Raw genomic sequence first — 18,000 nt, forward strand, 5'->3', positions numbered from 1 at the left:
TCTCTGTTTAAGCACATCATCACTTCACTAATCTCAGTCTAATCAATTCAAACAGGCCGTCTCTTGGCTATTGGTGCTCATGCGTGTGTGTGCGAGTATAATTGTCTGTGTGGCACCGGGGTATTCCTGGCACAGAGCAGGAGCAGATGTGAGAGGTAATTCGGAGCCCTGAGAGACACACTGTGTTACAAAGCATTATGGGTACATTTGCAGTATTAAACTTGAGTGGACTTCAATGACACAATGTTCTCTTCTCTCCTGACACACTCATATTTTGCAGCTGTTACCTTCTGGGTTACATTTTGTGTGTTAAACTGGGGCAAGATAAAACATTCAGTCATTGTTTTTTTTGCAGTTGATACACACTCACTCAACTGACACTCCAAATAGTGAATGAAAACTGGCAGAGAGGTCGCACTGAGCGTACACACTGTACAATGTGTCGCAAGGCTTGCACTGGTGTGGTGAAATGCTCGAGGCCATGCTTATATAACTATGTTCCTAACTCGGGAATGGGTCACACTCAAGCTGTAATTACGACATAATAGAAAAAAGAGAAAGAGAGTAGAAGAAAAAACAAAGCATAGTTAAAATGCTGAACAGCTGAACAAGGTATGATTTGGAGCATAAATGTCCTCAGGCCAGAAATGTGGACCTTCAATATCATTACACACAAAGAGTGGTTGTAATTACAACAGGGTGAAAGGGAGCAGAGTTGACATGACATAATGGGACATCTAAAAAACGTGGGCAGTGGCAGGAGCAAGCAAATACAAATCGACTGCTGGCAGCAGCATTTTTGACATGAATCGACAATGAGGTCATTGGCCGCCAACGCTGCTTTTTGTTGTTGTGCTCACACACGGCATTTGACGACACCAATCCAAAGCCTAACTATTTCCTGATAATACCAAAGGAGAACATTATTTTCCCCTGATTGTTTGTAAGCATTGTTTCCGAAACACTAGTTGATTTTGTTGAGACTTGGTTTAAGCATGGGTCAAAGAAGACCCATAAACTATTGGACAATGTGTCCTTGAGCCCGATTCATTTAATAATATGTATTACGTTTTATTATTTATTCCCTTAATTGCTCCTAATGGCACTTCCAAAGGTGTGTAAATGTGGGTTATGTTATCTCCCTGAACATGTCATACTGCAACTGTTTTGTTACTTGCCAACAACCTAATGGTTCTCATTTGCCATACATCATACGGTGCTTCCTATCATTCTACCTAGGCCAGCAAATGTTTTACAATGAACCATGGAGGTGACAGTTTGCCGATGCTGTGATGGCTTGCTCAGTGGAGTACATTCCATTTATGTACCATGACTTCCCTGCTCTCCAGGCCATAATGCTTGATGGCCCTCTCTTCCTGGAACGGGGCCCCATGCTCCTGGCTCAACCTTCCACCATGGCAGACTGTGTGTAGGAGGGGTCCGAAAACATCTTGAAAATACGGATGCTCTTTAGTATACCATGCTTGGTGGTTTTGACTTATTTTCAGTGTCATCAGCATTCATATTGACGCAACAAATGTATTTATAAATTATATTGTTAGTTATAAATTGGTTCCATAACACAGAATTGTGCTCTATTTCTTTGACGCCGCAACATATTGCAAAACAAAATTGTCTGTTTGTTATCCAATATCCTGCAGCCTTACTTCTAGTTGGCTTACTTCAGACAACTTGTTTTCGACGTCTCTTGATCCATTACTCATTATAAGAGACACTAAGGTAATGATGTTCACTCCAAATAACATAGAACAATGCACAGACAAAAACACACCAGCACTGGCCTGGGGGAAGATACAAAAAATGGGGGCACGTGGGAGAGAGAAGACGCAATCGTATCCCTCGTGTTTTCAGAGGGAACGGAGAGATGATTCCCTCCACTGAAAACAAACAAGGGGAGTTTGTCAAGAGAAACTTTCTAGTTGGGGGAATGCAAGATCATTTCCACAGAAAGTAGAAGCATTATGATCGTGTTTACGTCAACAGTTAACCAACGGTACATAATGGGATTGGACTGCTTTGAAGTGCACTTTAAAATGCTGGTCAATTCATGCATGCACCATTCAAGCCAATTGTCATTCCATCACATCCATTTTTCATATATTGACCAAGCAGTCACCATTGGTATTACAGTACATATGTTTTTAAGTAAGGTGGTGACAATAACAAATCATTCTGGATGACAGTTTTAATGTTTTCATAGACTGAACTGCAATATCAGGGCCATTTTAAATGGAGCTGTAACATATATATGTAGCCTGACTCACCTTGATCCTTTGCTTACTGTAACCCGGTTCCGCTCCGGGCAAAAATGGCTCGTCAAGTTTTCCCCATAGTGCTCTGTTAAAAGCGTATTTCCCTAATGCGCAGCACTGCAACTGTGGAGCGACATGAACAAATAAACCGCAGGAGGCACTTTCAATTAAGGATAACTACAGCCAGCAAAGTGAGCAGGGAAACAAAATAGTTGTTCTACTGCATTTGGCTCTATTTCAGTGATGCTCAGTGCGTCTGAAGTGCTACTGATGTTTGAAATTCTGTATGTAAGGACACCTCTAAATGACGCTCCTCTCTCAATGGACACAGAAAAAACACTGGGAAACCATAACAGTGTGGCTGACTCTTATTTTCTTGAATTAGAGCTGTATTGTATAATTTGTCTGTACCAAGTAAATAATAGGCAACTTTATCCAGAGGATTGTTTTGTCTGTGTCCTGATTTCGCTTCACAGCAAACTTGATGTTGGCCACACACCTTCTGTTCAGTGTGACAACAAACTGCAACTCCACGTGTATATATGATCTGTTTACAGCTCTTGCTCTGCTGTAAATAGAAGACCCGAGCGAGCAGAACGGCCCACAACAAATCGCCTCCTGCCAACATACACCAAGCTGATAATGAGTGACTCATCAGTGTTAATTTGCGCTGCTAATTTTATCAGAAAACTTCACAGGCTTGAAGAAACCTTGCCGTGGTAGAAATAAGTGAACAGCATGAGGCTTAACACCATCTTGGTCACACCGTCAAAGAACTGCTGTGTTGTGTGTCCACACCCAAAGTTGTCAAAACCCTACTGATTGTGGTAACCTGGATCATAGTATATGTGTGTAGATGGTAGAAATGCACTGTTGGGATAATGACTTTTTGCTATCATTTTGACTTTTATTACAACCTTGTTAGGATTTGATAAATGAGACGATATAATCCATTATTGAAACATTATTCACTCATATTTAAATGATTATGGTGTGATTTTTAAAGAGGCCAATTTATGATTTTCCGGGATCTTCCATTTTCTGTTGTGTGTTAGTGTGAATATTGTACTTATATGTTGAACTGATCTCTTTTACATTTTTGATAACATTTTGATTTTTTGTGAAACTCAAGTAAAGGGGATGCTTTATTTAAATTAGCTTATTGCAAAAAAAACAACAACACTCTTATCACCACTGAGAGCCCCAAATCTACTTATTCAAAAATAATTAACTTTGCGATTGAGCTTGAAATACTGGCGACCGTCTGGTCAAGGCAGTATGACCAGCTGGAGCCTTTGGAAATATGTGTGTACATGTGTAGGGCAGTATGTCGATATGGCATAGCTGCTCCACTTATTTCAGTTCTTACATAACGTTTGTTTCCAAGAAATGTGATGGTAATTTTGAATAAGCAGTCATGTTGAAACCACTGCTACAGGAGGGGAACTATACGTCACAAATGGGATTCACTGAATTGAGTCAATAAAATACACACACAACACTCGCTATAGACAATGGTTTTGTTTTAAGACTGCAGATAAAGATGTATAACTTTGAAATGGTTTTCCTACCTGTGTTTTACTTGGTTAAAGGTGAATCAAACATCCCTTTGTACTGTACATTTGTAGGGTATGTATCTTCATTTTCAGCATTTTACTCAAATGTATATAAAACAAAATGACTTAAATGTGTTTTAAAAATGGTGTCTAACAGTTGTAGCAATAGCGCAGTGTGAGAGAGATAGGGAGCACATGACAGTGGGGGGAGGTGAATCATGTAGTTTCTGGCACTGCGTCTTTAATATCACCTATGGAGAGCAATCTGCTGGGGTTATCTGGAACCTGCCAATTGAATGTAATGTGGCAATATCTGTTATCATTTCTTATATATATTTTAAAACCTAAAACCACAATCCAAAAACTTTAGTCAAGAAAAAATCATAAAATGCTAGACATTAGTTCATGCATGTGTAGAAAGAAGAGGTAAGACATTCTTCATCCTACAGATAAAAGACTATTTTAAACGCAATAAAATAACTCCTCCAGAAGCAGCAAGAACTCTCCTTGGTTAGCATACATTAGATATCATTTAATGTGTACTGTAAGCGACATTTCTGAAGTGCCTTTTTGATTTTTATTTACTTCTGTTACTGTTACACATTTTAACAGTTGTCATTATGCTGTTACTCTTACAGGCAAATGATCTATCCTTAGGCTAGCCCAAATATAGCTGAAGCTAATTCCATGAAGACGATGAATGCATTAGTTTAGACATTATACAAAACATTATGCATCTAAATATAATATGTAAAATTAGCAATAAGAAAGCAGATAGCTATGCCATAATTAGAATTTTTATTAGTAGTTTTTCACTTAATACAACTTTTTGCCGTTTTGAGATTACAGTTAGGTCCAACGGGAAACGGATGATCTAATAATGATTTTTATATTGAAAGCACATAGAACCGTGATTTTTACTTTGACTAGTACAATTACACAACTGAAAAATGTATACAATTTGCAAAAAATAATATAAGCTGTAGAATTGGTGAAACACAAAATATTTAACATTGTATTAAAAAGATAAAGCTATAGCATAAAGACCATATAGGTCATATTATACATGAAAGAATGTTTTAAAAGTAGTACATACAAAGAGATAGCTCATGTGGGCCCATTGGAAAAAAAGTTGGGTAGGATTTAACACTACGTAACATTTCCTGTCCATTCTCCTCCTCCGCTATCGTCTGCTTGGCCCCACTCACTAAGAAGTTTCACTGCTTCGAAGAAGGGGTTGCTTAGATTTTCTGAAAACCTGGAGTGCACACAAGCAGCTCATGCATGCACAATGTTTGAAATGCACTCCATCTATTAATATTTGAAATCCTGCAGTCCAAACTCTGTTATCGCTCCCTCTTTTCCCCTTTCCTCTACTGCTCTGAGAACAGCTCCGTACTATCCATCTTTTTCGTATCCACTGCTCCCTCAGTGAGGCGGGGGGTGCTCAGTGATTCATTTTGGTGTAAAGTGGAAATATCAGAATGTTATTATCCATGGCTGCAGAATTGCTCAAGCCCAATTAGGGCAGCATTTTATATTCCAGGGGTTGGTGGGTGGTGAAATGTGTTACTCTGTGCTGTAATAAGGTATATCGGGGGGATTTTAATTGTTATTACCATCACATTCCCAGACAGATACAAATTATGCAAACAAGTTGGTCACCAGGGAGAATTCAACTGTTGCCATTTGGCAGCAAAGTAGGTTTGTAGCAAATGGCCGGCGACACAGCCAGCAAATCTATATTACACTGCGTTTGCATGAAGAAGGAGCAATGGAAATACTTTCATATTCCCATCTAAGAATCAATCATACACAGATCGCTGCGAGGATGAGCAGGGTGGCATATTCAACTGACAACCCCCAATTCATCCGACCACCAACCATAACGCCGACATTTGGGGCAATGGTTAAATATTAAAGGAAGAGTGTGGTGTGTGAAAACCATACTTGTAAATGCAGTGAATATTACTCATGTTTAACCATGCATGGACATTAACAACCCTGTCCCTTCAACTTAGTACATACAAACTCCAAACAGTAAAAGCCCTCCACACTAAACTATTTAGTATGACTCATTTACAAATATAATATTTGATGGGTTTGTAGTGCACTCGTCATATTTGGGCACATTCTTAATTTGTTTTATTATGATTGCTATTATTTGACGGAAAAAATCTTATGCCGACGACACATGCATTTACCTATCTCTGTCACCTGCTACACTGGAGTTCCAAAGATCCTTTCCGCAATAATACAAGTTGTGGTCATCTTCTTAAAGACAAAAGCAGCAATCACAAGCATCATGTCCAAGTGGTAACTTTCTCCTTCTTTCATTTCCAGCTAATTGGACCAAAACAACATAAAATGATCCAGAATGTCTTTGCTGTTTCTGAACTATAAACTCTACTGGCCTCCTGAGTCATCCCGTAGCTAACTGTTCTGAGGGTTAGAATACAAATACAGAAGCTGAACTTAGTTATTTTTGGCCAAATATATACGCTAGTATTGATTGCAGTCTATACATATAAAAGTGGCCCGATTATGCTTCTTGGAGTTATCACTTTCCTGTAGTGTGTTAGAGGTTGTTGTGCATGCAAATGGTCTCCAAAGGATAAAATCCCAAAGTTCCCTCCTGAGGAAGTTTCTCTCCCCAACACACTCCCCCCTGCCTGAAATGTCTCCATGGGACTCCCTTGTTTAACTTCATCAACATAGTGACATCACTATTTAACACTAGTGCTTTGCTAGCGCTCCTACACATTGAACATGATAGGCTAAGGGGCCGGACATTTCCAAGTGGTTGGCCTATCACAACAGAGCCAGCCAACTAACCAATCAGAGCAGACTGGGCTCTGGTTTCTGACAGAGGGTGAAAAGAGGTGCTGCAGCACAGGCAGTATGAGAAAAATAAAGAGCTTTTTGAACATTAAAGCATGTACATGTCACAGCAGAGGCACAACATACAACTATGTCCTCTTTAATAGAAGTATAACTTATAGAGCTATGCCAGACACGACAATCTCCATGTATAGCGCTGATGTTAATGGCTGATGATTGATTCGGTAGGTAGGCCCCGGAGGTGAATGAGATTGACATTGAAGTTATGCAAATTGATGAAAGTTCCTGTGACTACAGTCAAAACTACGTAGTCAACTTCCAATATCTGGCTGGGCTTCATGGAAACCTGACTTTTTATTTGCTTAAACATCAGTAGGTCCCAGTGTTGAATACCAAAAAAACAGACTACATTGCAGGCATTGGCAGCATATTGGAGATATATTTTATTCTTATCTTTCTGGATGGTCTATTCGGAGATCCAAGGAAATGTCAATTAAATTCATGTTTCTAACAATGCAAAGGTTGATGTAAAATATAGAAAACACTGAATCAAAAGAAAGAGTTGTCCTAAGTTTGTATTTTAGGTGACATGCAATGCACATTTCTTGAGTAGATTGTCAGTTTCTTTCTTTGTTTTGGATTTGATTTATATTAGATTTGAGTAAGTGTCAAGTGGAGGCAAAGACTAAACACAAAGAACTAGAGTTGAGTGACAAAACTGACAGAAAAGGTTTGTTTTATCTTTAGGAAGCAAATACAACATTTCTCATTCTGTTTATTTATATTCAGTGCACTTTTTGCAATGAATGTAATTAGTGTGCTACTTCTGTCAGATCAGATCTGATCTGAGGTAGGCCCATCTGTGATCATTTTGCCAGGCTAGTGTTGATTGGCTTCGACACGTTCTGTTTAAAGTGGAAATGTGAATGTATGCATGTGTGGTATCATTGTCCTATAATATATCTGATCCAATACCCATTTATAGCTTAATATTGTTTCTCACAAATTGAACTAACAGCTTGAGCTCGCAAGCAATTTGATCCACATGCTGAACTTTATAGATAACTGAGTACAGACATTGACTTGTAGAGAGCATGCAAACACGAGGACAGCCAAGTTCCTGTTTGTCTATTAAAGTGGTGAAAGCGACAGTCAGCCGTGGTTAAAACTTGGAAACTATAGCTGACTGTTATGTAAACCATTTTTCCTTAATAAAAGCAAAATATGTTTTACATCCACACAGCCACATTTGTAGTCTATAAATAGTGCAATAGTGTAATATATGTAGTGTAGATGTATCTACTTTGTCTACTAAGTGCTATATAAACTTTACAACTAATATGCTCACTTTTTCCCGTTCCCTACAAATTCTGCATGCAGATATCGTTTTATAGAGGTTGCTCACATGAGAGTAATCATGAGAGTACATCAATTAATTGCTTGCACTTTGCTGTAAGTTGTGCTTTTACTGCAGTTCTCGTTTTAGAAGAGACGATAATTCAACACCCTACAAACTCCTAATATAGCCTTGTTTTTGTTTAAAACAATATAAGTAATATTAGCTGTTTAAAAATTGGCTTTGGTCTGGAAATCCAGTATTAATCCGATCACATACTGAAAATGTCACATGTACAGTGGGGCAAAAAAGTATTTAGTCAGCCACCAATTGTGTAAGTTCTCCCACTTAAAAAGATGAGAGAGGCCTGTAATTTTCATCCTAGGTATACCTCAACTATGAGAGACAAAATAAGAAAACAAAATCCAGAAAATCACAGTAATCACAGTTGTCTGATTTTTAAAAAATGTATTTGCAAATTATGGTGGAAAATAAGTGTTTGGTCAATAACAAAAGTTCATCTCAATACTTTGTCATATACCCTTTGTTGGCAATGACAGAGGTCAAACGTTTTCTGTAAGTCTTCACAAGGTTTTCACACACTGTTGCTGGTATTTTGGCCCATTCCTCCATGCAGATCTCCTCTAGAGCAGTGATGTTTTGGGGCTGTCGCTGGGCAACACAGACTTTCAACTCCCTCCAAAGATTTTCTATGGGGTTGAGATCTGGAGACTGGCTAGGCCACTCCAGGACCTTGAAATGCTTCTTACGAAGCCATTCCTTCGTTGCCCGGGCGGTGTGTTTGGGATCATTGTCATACTGAAAGACGCAGCCACGTTTCATCTTCAATGCCCTTGCTGATGGAAGGAGGTTGTCACTCAAAATCTCACGATACATGGCCCCATTCATTCTTTCCTTTACACGGATCAGTCATCCTGGTCCCTTGCAGAAAAACAGCCCCAAAGCATGATGTTTCCACCCCCATGTTTCACAGTAGGTATGGTGTTCTTTGGATGCAACTCAGCATTCTTTCTCCTCCAAACACGTCTATTTGAGTTTTTACCAAAAAGTTCTATTTTGGTTTCATCTGACCATATGAAATTCTACCAATCCTCTTCTGGATCATCTAAATGCTCTCTAGCAAACTTCAGACGGGCCTGGACATGTACTGGCTTAAGCAGGGGGACACGTCTGGCACTGCAGGATGAGTCCCTGGCGGCGTAGTGTGTTACTGATGGTAGCCTTTGTTACTTTGGTCCCAGCTCTCTGCAGGTCATTGACTAGGTCCCCCCGTGTGGTTCTGGGATTTTTGCTCACCGTTCTTGTGATCATTTTGACCCCACGGGGTGAGATCTTGCGTGGAGCCCCAGATCGAGGGAGATTATCAGTGGTTTTGTATGTCTTCCATTTTCTAATAATTGCTCCCACAGTTGATTTCTTCACACCAAGCTGCTTACCTATTGCAGATTCAGTCTTCCCAGCCTGGTGCAGGTCTACAATTTTGTTTCTGGTGTCCTTTGACAGCTCTTTGGTCTTGGCCATAGTGGAGTTTGGAGTGTGACTGTTTGAGGTTGTGGACAGGTGTCTTTTATACTGATAACGAGTTCAAACAGGTGCCATTAATACAGTTAACAAGTGGAGGACAGAGGAGGCTCTTAAAGAAGAAGTTACAGGTCTTTGGAGCCAGAAATCTTGTATGTTTGTAGGTGACCAAATACTTATTTTCCACCATAATTTGCAAATAAATTCTTTAAAAATCAGACAATGTGATTTTCTAGATTTCTTTTTCTCATTTTGTCTCTCATAGTTGAGGTATGCCTAGGATGAAAATTACAGGCCTCTCTCATGTTTTTAAGTGGGAGAACTTGCACAATTGGTGGCTGACTAAATACTTTTTTGCCCCACTGTATAATCATACTCATACTACTTAAACAACACTTCAGTAAATAATGACACCTCGGGTCATCATTTATCCTTAAGTACACAGGACTGTATAACAGCAGAGATATGTAAACACAACCCTTCCAACCCTGAAGTAATATGACATTCTATCAGTGATCCAGATGCACAAAGTCCCATCTGTAGTTTGTACAGTGCAAAACAGATGTCACCCAGACACAAAACAGACTTACTGTGCTGGGTAGGATCTACATTATCAGTGATAGCAGCCCTCTCTGACGGCTTCGGCTAAGTGACTACATTGTTTTCACATCTAGTTACCGCTTCCACTTCCAGGTTCCAAAACAAATGTGGGCTTTGATACCGGATCCATCCAACCCCTGTCTGCTCCCAGGCATGGGTGGATGGAGACCAGTGTATGGATAGCAGTTAGTAATGATAAAACAAAGGGCTTAGAGAGAAAGTGAGAACCAGATCAACAGAGTGTGGGCGCCAAGTGTGAAAGAACGCAGGTACTCTCCAGATGGATCCTTCACGTGTAAATACATGATTATCAGTGTGATGGTGTTAAAGCACTCTGGCTACTGGATCATACAGAACATATGGTGTTTGAGCATTTCAAAAGAGAAGCCAAACTACAGCAGTGTTTCCCACAGATCTGAAATATACTTGTGATGGTAGCAGAGAATGTGGGGGGGGGTACTAGTGGAGAACGCTCATGAACTGTTCGCCGGAGCCTCGCAGCGGAGTTACTGCGGAGCGCATGAAGCAGACCCTTCACGCGATAGCGGAGCGAACAGGTAAAGGAGGGATCGTAGTCCACTAGTTAATCGATCGCAGATGGCGTCATGCTCGCGGACGGATACAAAAAGATTAAACCTAAAGGGGTCGCGAAAAATACTTTGGCGGACGTTAATAAGCCAGGTCGGCCCGCTCAAGTAAAGTCTATGTGTGGGAAACCCTGTACAGGAATATGATTTCTATTAAAGCATAATATCTATATGAAGAGCTTTTAGATTGCTGATGTTGATTTTTAGATCATGACTACACTCGCCAATAGGGTCAAAAATCAGCAGTTTAACAAAAGCAAACATTAAAGGTGGATGTTTTAAGGGGACGGCAATATGAGTAGAGAGGATAGATGTTAGAAGGAATTTTAGAACCAAAGCTAAAATAAGGCATGCATGTCTAGTTCTTACCAACAACAGATCTGCCGTCTTCACATTTAGACCCTGAACACTTTGTTTTTCTTAGATTACAAGCTGCTCCTACTGAGGGCAACAGCCCAAAATGTAAAAACAGCTCCATCTTGGATCTTATCTTTTCGTGATTGTTCAGACTTTTTGGAATATTTTCCAGAGTTGACCAATTGCCTACACCAGCTTAACAATGGAGACAACGCTTGCTTTCAGGTTATCATTTGAGAACCTGAAAACACGAACATCTGTTACATCTGTTCAATGCCAGAAGGGTTTTAGAGGGAGGGGGTTGAGGGAGAGATGTGAGGCAAAGTTACTGCGTGAGGTGACAGGGCAGGTGCATGTCATGGTTGTGGAAATAACAGGAAGCAAGTCATTGTTAAACATGTTTTTTTGGAGTCTACTTTGAAACCCTTACTTCATGATTAGACCATTTTGGGTGGAAAATATACTTTTTCACGAACTTGATACGGAACGCACAAGCAATATCAACGTTTATAGATTCAAAGTGACTTTATTTTCCTTGAAAACCATTATCTCTTATATCCATCATAAATCAAAACCTATAAATATGCTTCAAAATCATAAAGAAGACTCTGTATAACTCAGAAACTTGCTCGAGAAGCATTCAATCCAGTGATAGTTGTCCAGCAATGGGTTCATGCTAACAGATAATTATATTAACTATATAAGCATACTTTTAATGGTGCCGATTTGGTCAAAATGTAAAAAAATAGACGGTTGATATTGTCTGAAATCGGTCCCATGGTGTCCATAATTGAAAACCATTAGTGTGGGACATTTAGTTGTAGGTAATGATTAATTGGAGTTTTTTTAATAGGGATTCAGAGGGCAATATCATTTGTTACCTAAATTATTTCTTTATTTTAATCATTTCAGGTGGCCGGAGCTTAATACACGCTTCATTAGGATAATCAAAAGCCATTTGGTGAGGAATTGTAAAGATCCTTTACTAATGTAGGTTAGTTCAGCAGGGTTGCCATCACATTTTCCCCAAAACCTCTATATAACAGTCCAGAATGGTTAACCTAGGCATTACATATAGAGGGTAAGGATTTCTCTGCTGCAGTATTTTATTAAAGGCCTCAGCTTGAAATGCTTGAACTAAAGTAAGAGACGGGAGAATTTTAGGAATGCCCCTGGTTTCTACGGATTTAGCATAAAACCTTAATAATTAGGTTAATAATACGTGTAGCTGCACATACGGTAAATACAGGCTGTTGGTGTCAATGTGCGGATAGAAAAACTAGAAATACACGAGAATCCTGGTTCTTTTTCAGCGACATACAGTGGCAAACAAGCAATTCGCTCAGTATTTTGTGACACACAATCCTGAATTATAGATCCCAACTGTGGGGCCAAAGGTCAGCCTTCCAGCACTTCCCATTTCATTTTACAACTGCTTGGATGCACACAAAAAAACTGTGTGCTCATGACACCGATGAAATATTGCTGGCCTAGTTCCTGCTGGTATAAAGATTAAATCATCGAGGCAGCCGCCTTTGAAGCAGCAACAAGAAAAAAGATGAAATAAGGTGTGTTATTATTGCACACGGCTCTCATCTTCCATCACTCAAAGAGGACCTGACACTGTATCAACTGATGTATCGTAGACATCAATGTAACCCGCAACCAAGCACAGTGTGCACATTTCCAAAAGCTGTTCAACAGTGGATTCATAAAGAGGATCGTTTACATTTCCCGCATACTGTCTTTTTTCTAGGTTTTCAATCCAAATTGTCCCATGATTGTCCAGGTTTCCATAGTGGCCAAATCCTTATCATTGGAAAATGTGCAATAAATTAGTCTTTTCTTTATACATATACAAGAATATACAGCGCGCCAAGCTTTCCAAATGCCTCACTCTACTACATAAAATAGCACACTTTGGCTGGATGAGTGTTGCCAACGCTGCACTAAATACTCATTACAATGATGGAAGTAAGGTTGAAGCAGAAGGCCATGTGTTGCTTTCAAACCAGAGTTACACTAAACAAACGGCTGCCATAAATATGCAAACAGAGAACAAGCCAATTGCTTACTATTTAACATATAAAGCTCTGGTATACCTAACAGGTCTATTTTGCAGTCTTTTGCCTCTTCTTTCGCCAAGTGCAAAATCTGTATAGTGTGAGTTTGGGGCCCATACAGAAGCTAACACCGGTCATGCATGCTGTCTGTGGTTTAAGGGTGTCTGGAAGATGAAGGAGCCAGTACGTTAAAGAGACAGACAGCGCTGACAGCTGCTTTATGCCTTTTCATACTTTTTTCTCGACCTTCACCCTGGGAGGGTAAGGCCTAACAAAGACGGCGTGGTGCCGTCACCTGAGCGCCACTAGGCACAGCCCCCGTGTAGAAACCCATGGTGAACTGAATCATCTCCAGGCGGGATTCCTTTTCTACTCAACATTTCCTACCCCCTAGCGCCCAGCAGGAAAATGGAAATTGTTAAAGAGAAGTGCAAGTGGGCGATAAATGTCTCCTCTTGTCAACAACACCACCGTCGTCTGAGCTGTCGCTGGCTCTCTATGAATGATAACGACTCTTTGCTTCGTAAAATGTTTGAGGAAAAATTGAAATGTGAGATCTTAAGTGTTACTCGAGGCGTTTAGTTTTACAGTTCCGTAATAGTCAAAGTTTATGCAGAAATAGTACTAAAATATATCTCAATATCATATTGATGTCGTGAGAGTGGATATTGTCTTAGATTTTGGATATTATACCATGAGAACTGTTATTTTTCTTGTTTTTTTAAGGCTACATTTCAGTAAAGTGGCGTTATTTTCAAATTCTTATTTGTACTAGGGGTGCACCGAATGGGAAATTCTTGGCCGAAAAAAACAGTTGGCCGAAAACCGAATGCCGAAAGGCCGAAAATGATTAATAGAAATATATATATATATATATATATAATTAGGGCCGGGACTTTAACGCGTTAATTAAGATTAATTAATTACACAAAAATGTACGCGTTAAAAAAATTAACGCATTTTAATCGCACTTATTTTTGCACCGCGGAACGTTTCTCACTGGATGAGTTTCAGGGGTACCGATTATACTGGAGCACCAACTAACGTTAATGACTTCAAACAACAACAAACCACAGTGAACAATAGTCAAACATGAACGTACAAGCTGATGAGACCGCTTTGGTTGGCCCCGTGGATGGGACATTTTGTTTTAAAAAACGGACGGATGGAAGCATCGATAAGAGCACGGTTGTTTGCAAATTATGCAAAAAGGAATTTGCATATCACCGCAGCACATCAAGCCTCAAGTATCACCTCAATGCAAAACCTATAGCAGTTAGCGTGGAAGCTAGCGTGGACGTTAGCCCGACTCGGAGTACAAGGACCCACACCCAATTCGCGTTGATCAAACAGTGGCCGATGCAACAGAGAGATTTTATTTTTCATCAGGATATTGGAAGAATAGGAGGGATTGAGGTCAATCACTGGCACTTTTTTATTTTATTTTAAATGGTACACTTTATGTTGAACTATTTATTATTTTGTTGGTGCAACTTGCACTTTATGTTGAACTGTTTATTGTTTTGGCCAAGGTTATTGAGAGAGTTGGACTGAAATGTATTAGATTTTTTAAATCAACTGTTGGTAAATCAACAAAGTCTGTTATGGCCTCTGAAGCAACAGAGAGATGTTTTCTAATAGTCAGGGTTTCCAATGTTCTGAATGTACTTGAAAGTATTGTGTTATACTTAAAAAACAAAGTGTTATAGTTTACAGAAGGTCTACCTACCTATAGGCTACCTGAATCTCTGAAATGTACTATATTCCTAAATATGCTATTGCTACACTTTATGGCAAAAATTGCACTTTTCTGTTGGTCTTGGTTAAGGACCACCTTGAAAAAAATAAACAATGTTTTGTCGCTTAAGCTTATGCATTCAGTCATTATTCAATGGTATACTAAAATCCATGTGAAAAAAATTGCTTCTCACTGTTCTCAGGTCAAATATTTATATGTGATTAAAAATGCGATTAATTGCGATTAATTAATTACAAAGCCTGTAATTAATTAGATTAATTTTTTTAATCGAGTCCCGGCCCTATATATAATGTATACATTTTTTACCAATGTTGTTCAGCTGCCTGATTATGGAAAAATACATGATTATGGCAAAACTTAACTTAAATAATAATCACTATTATGGGTCCATAAAACATTTATTCAGCACTTTTGAATGCATACAGTACATTAATTCCAAGTCAAGTGTATTTTATTTTTCTCTGTTGGATAACTACAACAAAGTGCATTAAGAACAAAGCCAAGGTGCTTTAAAACTACATAAACATCTAGGCCAGTAGGCCTACAACAAAATAGTGTAAATAAAGACTGTAACAGCCAGGCCTTCAACAACAACAAATGCACCTATAAGTGCATGCATACAAATGTGCAAACTGGATAAATCCACATGAATGTAACTATTTACAAATGAAATTACAATTGAATTTCAAGAATCTGTAAATAAGGATGTCTGTCCTCATAAGAAAAAGTAGTAAACATTGTATAAAGATACATAAAGTGAAAACTGGATACAAAATCCACAATCAATTACAAATTAAATTACAATTTCAAGAATCTGCAAATAAGGTGGTCTGTCTTCATGAGCAATGTAAACAACATTGTATCATTTAGATACCGAAAGTACAATATATTGAACAGTGTGCTGCTGTCATTTCCCCCTAATGATAACCTGAGATGGTGAATTATAACTCACAATGAAAATTGTTCAGGAAAGTGGGTATAGAGTAGACATGTAGAACTAGATAAGCTTATGATAAGCCAGCCTTGTCTACTTATTAAGGAAAAGTGGGAGGTTCTTTTTAATGAACATTAGCTTCTCTGCTTTATCAGCCATAAGTCTGTTCCTCTTCTCATCAAGCACATGAGAGGCAGCGCTGAACAGTCTCCCGCTGTCAGTGCTTGTGATTTGATCTTACTCCGCATATTTGTCCGGGTGTTTTGATTTCAAGTGGTGGAGTAATCCCGAAGTGGTGAAAGTCTTTGCAGTTACACCCCCTCGAGAAATGTCAGCTGAACACGTTTTACAAATCGCAATCCGCGCCTCTTTCTCTGATATTTTTAAATATCTCCAAGCGGCAGACATGTTGGCTGTGAGCCAGCCGCGAGCATGGTCGCGCGCCGTGCTTGTCGCCGCGTTTTGATTACGTCATCACAACAACACGCTAGCTTACCAACGTAACCCTGTTCTCTGACATTCGGTGATATTTTTTCAGTGCTCGAACCCTTTCGGCCGAAAGCCGAAAGGTCCTTTTTAACCATTTTCGGCCGATAATTTTCGGCGGCCGAATATTCGGTGCATCCCTAATTTGTACTATTTCAACATTTCTTATTAGGTCATTGTATCCACATTGCTAAACGAATTCCCTGGTATGTATTTTATTATGGCACCATTAGTCAACAGTTAGAGATATTTGTTAAAAAACATCACTATATTCAATATACTCCATATTGCTACTGTACTTTATATGCAGAAGAGGCAAATATATCCTGAAGTCTAGTAACCCTACCTCAAGCTCCAACAACCTGACACTTGCCATAATGAAACTCTGTATCGTCTATAGTTAGACTTCCCCTATCGGAAAACAACCACGTCTTTCAAATTGCAAAACAAACTGAAAACTAAGGCTAAAATGTCATGCCAAAACTGAGTTCAACCAGATGATGTCACTACAATATTCATGACTTAAGAAGCTCCTCTAGAGCCACAGAGGATATTATACAATCATTTCATAGTCCGGGTAGTACTTATTCATCAGAATGATTCACCACAACATGCAAGGACAAAGGGACATACTGTATGCAACATACATTAATGTCTTTCTAAGCCCTTAATTAATCATCCTCCTATGACAGAGCAAGTCAATGAGATTCAATCGGACGTGGATAACCGAAGAGACAGGCACAGAGAGGTGGGAAAAAACAGAGGAAGAGAGATCCCCTGCGCCAGTTTAAAAATAGCTACACTGGAGCAGAGATATGAATTGTCCTCAGACATCAAAAATAACTGCAAATATTCTCTTCTTTTTAAAAGGTGAATACCCATTGCGATGTGAGTTGGCATCAGGTGCTTGTATACTTTTCACCACTGTTTATTAACTCAGTCTCGTACTGAAATGTAACCCTCTTCATTTCTGAGTGGTTGGTAACTTCACTCCTCATTTGGCTCATCTGTCACTGGAGTAACTCCAGGGTTGAAAGAGTCATGTTGTAAGCACACTGCAGATCTGGAACAATACTGTTCTGTGTTTTACATGCGAGATACCAAATGGCTCTTGACTGGATTTGGTTATCAGGGAGGAAAACCAGAGAAGGGTTGTCCTGCTGTCAAGTGTGGACGACATATCTGCAGCAGTGTCCCTTTTAACATACTCCCACAAATATGATGTAGGGTTGCAAGGGGTTGGAAAATTCCGGGAACATTTCCAAGGGCAAGTTATGGTCAAATTTGAATTTCGGAAAGGGGGAAATGGACATAGTAAAGGTCTTAAGGCATTTTTGTTAACAGTATGCCTAATTATTCCATTTGTTAATGCATTCAGCAGCTCATTCTTCAATTACACACATGGATGACAGATCTGCTAGCAACACGCTTTATAAGAATTCAGTAGAATAGCCCAGCTCTGCACGCACAGTGCAGTCTTCCATCGCATGTGCATCCAGCACTACTACTAGTTCAAATGACCAGTTATCAAATACTTTTTACCTAAATGATAAAATGCCTATGCAATGGTAACATTTTACATTTAATATGTGACTTAGATAATACAGCCATGACAGTTAACCCTTACATTATTACATTGTATGTTTAATTTAATCCCTGTTTTTAT

The 18,000-nt window shown here is 39.2% G+C and overlaps 2 protein-coding genes across 3 annotated transcripts in view; both read right to left on the bottom strand.

The window, feature by feature from the left end:
- LOC307030136 (double-stranded RNA-specific editase 1-like) overlaps positions 1-18,000 on the bottom strand; it is a 392,337-nt gene that overhangs the window by 83,928 nt on the left and 290,409 nt on the right. The gene's annotated exons all lie outside the window — the stretch shown is intronic.
- LOC307030134 (double-stranded RNA-specific editase 1-like) overlaps positions 1-18,000 on the bottom strand; it is a 150,400-nt gene that overhangs the window by 58,482 nt on the left and 73,918 nt on the right. The gene's annotated exons all lie outside the window — the stretch shown is intronic.

The sequence above is a fragment of the Notothenia rossii genome (genome assembly GCF_949606895.1).
Source record: "Notothenia rossii genome assembly, chromosome: 2".
NCBI classification, from domain to species: Eukaryota; Metazoa; Chordata; class Actinopteri; order Perciformes; family Nototheniidae; genus Notothenia; species Notothenia rossii.